Genomic DNA, 8,605 nt, shown 5'->3' with positions numbered 1-8,605 from the left:
TAAAATACAATAACCTATTAAACATTAAAAACTTTCCAAAACAGGGGTGCCTTCAGATGTCTTCTAAAAGTCTGGTAGTTGTTCTTCTCTTTGACATCTGGTGGGAGGGCGTTCCACAGGGCGGGTGCCACTACCGAGAAGGCCCTCTGCCTGGTTCCCTGTAACTTGGCTTCTCACAGTGAGGGAACTGCCAGAAGGCCCTCGGGGCTGAACCTCAGTGTCCGGGCTGAGCGATGGGCATGGAGATGCTCCTTCAGGTATACTGGACCATATATAATGGTAGGGCCAATCCTGACAAGAAGGGCACATGTTAACTCTGAAAATGCCTTGGCCCTCCTTTCCCCTGCAGTCAGAGGTCCATGTCAAAGTGCAGTTCTCAGCCATGAAACACAACATACTAAGTACGGTAGTTTCTGAGCACCTAGAAGCATCCCTTCACTGACAAACTACTTGGTACAGTCTATGGTCAGTCTGTATTCCATGTCCATTGAGCATGCTCAGTCCTCATTGGGCTGTTTTTTAATCCCCCACTCAGGCTCTTTTTTGTATTTTTGGAAATTTTGAGGTTCCCCCATCACTGCTGATACCTTAGGGTGTCCAGGTGCAAAAAAAGCAGGACTTCCTGCACCTTTAAGAGTTCTGCAGAAGATAAAAATTTAAACAGGAGCCTCGCTTGGCTTTTGCATCTGCCTGCTACCCTATGATACCTCCCTCTTGTGCACAGATGGCTTAATCTGTACTTCTCGCAAAATCAGATGGCTGAAAAGTTGTGAGCAAATGGACTGTACCACTTCAGGACACAGGGGGTGAGTCGTTGTTTTTGAATACCTTTAGCTGCCTGCATCTAGCATTCATTCTGCCCTGTTTCTCCCCTGGCCTGCTATAGAGGTTTTACGTTTGCTTTCAAGCTCAGGCAAAAGCTTCAAGTGCTCATGCTGAGAAAAAGAATGAAAAACAGTCTGAAAAGTGTAGCCAGGAGCCATATTGGTGCTCACTCGTTTTCCTAGATGCATTACCTAGATGCATTACCACAGCAAGCTGCGTTTGTGTGGCACCTAGTTGGAATTACAATCATGCAAAGTCAACACTAAACTCACCCATATGGCACTGAAATGATACTAGGTCAGCTCTATAAGGTAAAGGTAAAGGGACCCCTGACCATTAGGTCCAGTCGCGGACGACTCTGGGGTTGCAGCGCTCATCGCGCTTTATTGGCCGAGGGAGCCGGCGTACAGCTTCCGGGTCATGTGGCCAGCATGACTAAGCCATTTCTGGTGAACCAGAGCAGTGCACGGAAGCGCCGTTTACCTTCCCGCCGGAGTGGTACCTATTTATCTACTTGGACTTTGATGTGCTTTCGAACTGCTAGGTTGGCAGGAGCAGGGACCAAGCAACGGGAGCTCACCCCATCACAGGGATTCGAACCGCTGACCTTCTGATCGGCAAGTCCTAGGCTCTGTGGTTTAACCCACAGCGCCACCCACGTCCCTAGGTCAGCTCTATAGTGTGTTGCTAAAATACCATAGAATTACAGGAAACCACTCTCACCATTGTAGTTTGTTTTGGCAAAAGTGTGGATAAACTGCTATCAGTTAAACCCATTTGCGTGACTCGCTCTGCTTATATGTGCTGCTGAAACTCCCAAATATATTTCAGCCGCTGGTAAAACTGGGAGGAGGCATTTGCTTGTGGAATGACAGTTTACAATCCACAGTGCTTATAAATTAACAGGGATAAAAAGATGCACAGCTTGCCTTGAAGCAATGCTGCTAAAAACAAAACAATTTGTTCTGGATGCAGCAAGTCTGCTCTGTTCGATGGTAGCCCAGGATTCCACTCAGCACTTCGATGCAATTCATTTTGAAATGGGTAAAAGAGTGTGATTTTCAGGAGGGCGGGGGAGAGCGAAAACGAACATTTTTACTAATCAAGTGACATGTTTTGCTAGAGAGGGTGTGGGCCGTAGGAAAGGTGGAATGGAAGGGAGCTGGAGCTGGAAAAAGCCAGAGGGAGGGAATGGAGAAGGGAGCAGAAAATGGGGCCTCAACTTCATTCTCCCTTTAAAGTAGTGTTGTCCCACTTCAGACAGCCATGGCTTCCACTGAAGAGCCCTTGGAAGAGCAAATAGGGAACAAAATGTCCATGTGTCAATGACAAGGAGCAGCAGATGAAGTCAGGAAAACCGAAATCCTCGTATTGATTTTGAAATTAAAACCAACTCTGTCTTTGGCAGTCAGGATTTTAAGTGAAGATCAGCAAAAGCAAGAGGATCTGTTCCCCTTCTGGATTTAAACCAGAAAACGTCTTTCTCCGATGCCATATCAAATATCTCAAGGTGCCAGTTGTCTGCTTGCTTTCTGTTTCTTGCTCTGGGGTTCGCACAGGGACAGAGGAAACAGCTCTGCTGTTCTGCCTGCAAGTAGATAAATAGGGACCGCTTACTAGCGGGAAGGTAAACGGCATTCCGTGTGCTGCGCTGGCTCGCCAGATGCAGCTTTGTCACACTGGCCACGTGACCCGGAAGTGTCTCCGGACAGCGCTGGCCCCCGGCCTCTTGAGTGAGATGGGCGCACAACCCCAGAGTCTGTCAAGACTGGCCCGTACGGGCAGGGGTACCTTTACCTTTACCTTATCCTTATTCTACCCCCTAGGCCTATTTGTTACTTCCAAGAATTTCCTATTTATCTTATATTACAATATTTAGTTAAATGTTCTTTGAATTTCTTGCTGCTGATGTTATTTTCTAGCAGTGTCTAACTAGCCACCCTACTTTTGGCTCTGGCCCTGCCCACTCCTGGCTTCAGCTCCACATGAAGCTCTCCACAGGTTGCCCCCAAAGGAATGCAGCATTTGACAGGAAGAAAGCTTGCCCAGCCCCACTGTATATTCCCCTTCTTTATTTCTCCCCCCCTTTTTTCTTTGACAAGAGATTTCGGGATGCTTGTGCAATTGCCGCTACATGCAGTCCACACAGGTGAGAGGATTCTTGCCTGTACGGTTCACCTCGCCCTTCCAGGCACGCTTACAAACCACGCAAACGGAGGACCTCCCAAGGCGCCTCTTGTGAGGTTTGTGCAGAAGCCAGGAAGCTTAACTGCTTGGGCAGGTTCTTACAGGTAGCCCAGATAGCATGGGAATAACAATGAGGGCAGCAGCAACCACACTCCAAAGGCTTTTATAGACATGCTAGGAATCTGAACCATGTGGGCAGATGTCTTTCCATTAGGGATGAAGGAGAAATTTGTTTCAGGTCACCTTTGACGGTGACTTTACATAAAATGCCAACTTCCCAAAACAATAAGGTATAGGTAAAGGGACCCCTGACCATTAGGTCCAGTCGTGGCCGACTCTGGGGTTGCGGCGCTCATCTCGCTTTATTGGCCGAGGGAGCTGGCATACAGCTTCCGGGTCATGTGGGCCAGCATGACTAAGCCGCTTCTGGCGAACCAGAGTAGCGCACAGAAACGCTGTTTACCTTCCCGCTGGAGCGGTACCTATTTATCTACTTGCACTTTGACGTGTTTTCGAACTGCTAGGTTGGCAGGAGCTGGGACCGAACAATGGGAGCTCACCCCATCGCGGGGATTCGAACCGCCGACCTTCTGATCGGCAAGTCCTAGGCTCTGTGGTTTAACCCACAGCGCCACCCGCGGCCCTTCCCAAAACAATACATGAACATAAAGGCAGTCATCCTTTGAAACTTGCTCTATTTAAAAAAAAACACAGAGTCAATGAGTATGGATTTATTGACAAACAACATACCCAAGGACAAAAGGTAGATATTTTTGTATATAACCGCAGCCGCAAGAATACTTATGGCAAAATATTGGAAAACAGAAAAAGTACCACAAACGACAGAATGGCAAGTGAAGATTTGTGAGTTTGCCGAGATGGCAAAAATGACTGCAGCAATCAGGGGCTGCGCCAATCAAAAATTCTACACAAAATGGGAATGCGTAGGGGAATACAGGAAGAAATATGGTGTTAAAGCAGAACTCTTAATAGGCAATTGTTAAGCGTGTAAGGACAAAAGAAGTAATTATAATTTAACAGTTTTCATGTTACTCTATTCTATCAAAGTAACTAGGAAAAAAATATTATGATGGGAAGATCTCACACAGGTGAAGGGAAGCAGTGGGGAGGAGGGGAGGGTTAGGTTGAATTTGGGAAATAAAATAATATATGGGACAGCAAAGGATAAAATAGATTCTTATAGAATAGTAATATATTGTAACCAGAATAGGCTTAAAAAGGGAAGTAAAGGTACTTTTAGTATTTTCATTATTGTAATAGTTATTATTATTTCTTATCGGTAGAAGGCAATGTTAATTTAGGCTTCTTTGTTTTGCTGTCTGTATAATTTTTTTTTAAGCCAAGAAAAAAAAAGAGAGAAATTTTCACTTCTTTGAATTTTGCAATTCTTTTCTCCAGCCGACTAAGCCCAGTACAATAATGCATGCGTTTGGGTAAAGCATACATAAAATGCATTGATTAATGATAATTGCATATAGAAATGCATTATAGTAGCAGAAATTGTTTTGCAAAAATATTTTTGGCAACATTACCTACAAAATGTGTACATCAGTAGAAATTCACACTAAAATGCTGGTGAATTTTCACGAGGACATTTAAAAAAAATGCATGAAATGAAAATGTGGAGAATTGGACTTGGTACAGGAAAAATGATGAAATGAGAGAAGCTGAAATTGACAGATTTTCCCATCTCTGCTTCACATATATCAAGACTGGAACACAAAGGCAACCACTCCCGAAAAATGAGAGTAAAGGAGAATTATGTCTCTGTACAAATTAAGGTTCCAAAGAGTCAACAGAGACGTGAGTTCCTGATGGTTCAGGATAGACAATAATGGATGAGACCCCACTTTATCCTGCATTTAGTCATATTGCTTTACATTATTGGCACCAATACAGCCGTACCTTGGCTTTTGAACAGCTTAGTTCTCAAATGTTTTGGCTCCCGAATGCCGCAAAACCCAGAAGTGACTGTTCTGGTTTGCGAACTATTTTTGGAAGCCGAATGTCCGATGGGGCTTCCGCGGCTTCCGATTGGCTGCAGGAGCTTCCTGCAGCCAATCAGAAGCCGCACTTTGGTTTCCGAACATTTTGGAAGTTGAGCGGACTTCCGGAATGGATTCCGTTTGACTTCTAAGGTACGACTGCAGTGGCTTTGCTCTGTAGCACAAACAGTAGCCTGTTTTTGGTGGGGGACAGAATTGACCACCACAATGGTGTGAGTAAAGGTAAAGGTAAATGGACCCCTGACCATTAGGTCCAGTCGTGGCCGACTCTGGGGTTGCGGCGCTCAACTCGCTTTATTGGCCGAGGGAGCCGGCATACAGTTTCCGGGTCATGTGGCCAGCATAACTAAGCCGCTTCTGGCGAAACCAGAGCAGCACACGGAAACGCCGTTTACCTTCCCGCCAGAGTGGTACCTATTTATCTACTTGGAGTTTGACGTGCTTTCGAACTGCTAGGTGGGCAGGAGCAGGGACCGAGCAATGGGAGCTCACCCCGTCGTGGGGATTTGAACCGCCAACCTTCTGATCGGCAAGTCCTAGGCTCTGTGGTTTAACCCACAGCGCCACCCACATCCCTTTGGTGTGAGTAGAAAGGGTTAAAACCATATCTGCCTCTTTTGTGGCCCAGACCTAGCTCTCTGCCCTCTTCCCCAGCTCTCATTTAAAGAAAAAGAAAGAAAACAAGAAACAAGTGCAAACTTGCCTGTGAACATAATGTGCAGTTGAGCCTGTAGCATGGAATAAGGCAGGTGGACTCTTCATGCCTACGGGTCAGGATTCCCCTTTTGGAAATTATCATTATTCACCCTGCTACAGCTGCAAATAGTAATATTGTCTTTCTCCAGGCGTCTTTCTTGGACCACATAGCCAAAATACGTATCATTATTTCAGTATCACTTTTCTGGTTTGCTGTATCAATCACTTTTCATGTTACAGCCAAAGGATCTTGGGGGTGGGGTGTCTGTGGCGGAGGGAGAAGGCAGATTCAATCATCTTCAAAGCGCATACATTACTGAAAAAAACAGCATGTATGCATTTATAATAAAGCAATTTTTCTAGCCCCCAAATTGTGACCTAAGCAACACCCCTGTGTAAGAAGCTGTCATGCATTGTCAGAAAAGAAGAATATGTAAAACATTTTATTTTTATTACATACTTCAGTAACATGCTAGAACCAAAATAGCCTGCCCATATTTAACATCTTTACTGATTAAAAATGATCCCCCCTTATTAAAATTGACCCCCACCAATTAATCAACTGAAACTTTAGTTGATTATTCTACCCAGTAAAGCTTGCAGTTCTGATAATCTTTATTTTGTCTTTTATATATATATAAAGTGACTAATGGGTTATTATTTAATTTCTACTTGAACAGATCTGAAACTCTGCTATCTACCAGTGATTTGACAAGAAGCTGAAAACAAAAAGTTGGTTTGAAATCTAATGCAAAAGTCATTTTCATACTAATCGCAATCTGTATGGTCAATGGAATTTTGCTTTGACTGTGAAGCAAAGCACAATTATGGGTTTTTTTTTTAGGCTCATCTTTGCATCCAGCAAATGTTGTGCCTTACATCTCTCTCTCCCCCCCTCCCCCCCCACTACAATGACTTCATGTGCTAACAATTTGACTTAATGAGTAACTGCAGTAAATGTGCAGTGTGGAAATATTGTTACAAGTCTGCAAGAGCATTCCCAGGCTTTGTAAAGCATTGCGTTGAAAGATATGTAAAATGTATAATTACTCTGAGGCCTTGAATGAAATCCCATTCTCAACTCAATCTTTTTTTCTTTTCTTTCTTGAAAAAGCAAAACGAAAACCTTTTTCTGGACAGTATACATGGGGAGCTTCAAACATGGTGCATTGAAAGCACTTCCATGTAAGCAGAACTAGGGGCAGGGGAGAGGGACTCTAATGATCACACATGCATTTATTTCACTGCATGCACATTTATACAGTGGCCCAATGCATACAAACTGTTCACAGTCTCCTAACGTGATTAGGACATGGGGAGCATGTCATGGGCTTGCACACTTGCTTTCTGGTTGCACCTAATTCTCCTTCCTTCCTTGTTTTGTATTAACCACAGTACAGTGTCACATCTGCGCTGGTTACTGACCAGCATTTCCCTGGGGTTTGAAATGTGTTTGCAAACCATAGTTATGAGGGAACATTAAAAGGTAAAGGGACCCCTGACAGTTAAGTCCAGTCGCGAACGACTCTGGGGTTGTGGTGCTCATCTCGCTTTACAGGCCGAGGGAGCCAGTGCTTGTCTTCAGACAGTTTTTCCGGGTCATGTGGCCAGCATGACTAAGCCGCTTCTGGCGAACCAGAGCAGTTCACAGAAACGCCATTTACCTTCCCACCGGAGCGGTACCTATTTATCTACTTGCACTTTTTTTTGGCGTGCTTTCAAACTGCTAGGTTGGCAGGAGCAGGGACCGAGCAACAGGAGCTCCGCCCGTCGTGGGGATTCAAACCGCCGACCTGATCAGCAAGCCCAAGAGACTCAGTGGTTTAGACCACAGCGCCACCTGCATCCCTATTATGAGGGAACATTAACCATAGTTAACTCTGGTTCAGACGTACTCTTTCACCATGGTTAAAATAAACCATATATATGGGAGATGAGAAAGAAGGGAAAGAGTGTACAAGCCTTGGTTAGGAAATAAGAAATGCTACATTTGTACTGGATCAGTGAAACGTATGGCAATCTATACACTGGCCACTATATACAGAAGTACTTGCTGAGTAGGACATACGCATTATTTTTTAATGCGTGGTACTTCTAAATCATCTAAACATATTCTAAGCGCTGGTACAAGTAGATAAGTCAGTCTCTGCCTGAAGGCTCACTTTTGTAATACACATGAAAGGAAAAAGGAATGGGGAGGGTAGAGGAAAGCAAGCTTAGGAGCAGCTTCAGCTTCACTGACCGGTAGACGTGGCCAGGTTGGTCTTTCTTCTTCCATGGAACCATGGAACCACTAGTGACCCTTGGTTTGAAACAGCCCCAGGAATTTCTACTTCTATGTAGAATTATCAGCAACTTTGCCTCTTGACTTGTTCTTTCCGGGGATGCAATCAAATTGTTGCAGGGCGATGGGCTTTCCTCATTGTTTATTTTATTGTGAAGGCTGCCAGTTTCCTTTCCTAATGAATCCTTTACAAGATTTCATGTACGCATGCTGGTAATTGTATTTGGAAATTCAATTTGCTTGGATGCAACAAACAAGTTGAACTTAGATTGAAACGTAAGGAGATTTCCTTCCCTAAATATTTACTGCAATTAGACAGTCTGTTGAATCTGCCCTTCCCGTCCGCTTTGGTGCCATGCTGCTGGCAATTTGTTTCTCATTACTCAACACAGTGGAAAATTATTACGGTGAGATAAATGTGGAATCCACAAGTCAGTGATGTATCTGTCATCAATTAGAGTTGTTTCCCTCAAAATCTAAGCTTTTATGATTTAAAGGGATAAAGAATGGATTGTGCTAGTTTGTACTCCTGGGGAGGGGAATGCAGAGCTGGTCCTTGTTTATTGGTATTGCAGGCTGAAAGAAA

Source organism: Podarcis muralis, chromosome 11, assembly GCF_964188315.1.
Source record: "Podarcis muralis chromosome 11, rPodMur119.hap1.1, whole genome shotgun sequence".
Taxonomy (NCBI): Eukaryota; Metazoa; Chordata; class Lepidosauria; order Squamata; family Lacertidae; genus Podarcis; species Podarcis muralis.
Note: the sequence above shows the minus strand (reverse complement) of the source record.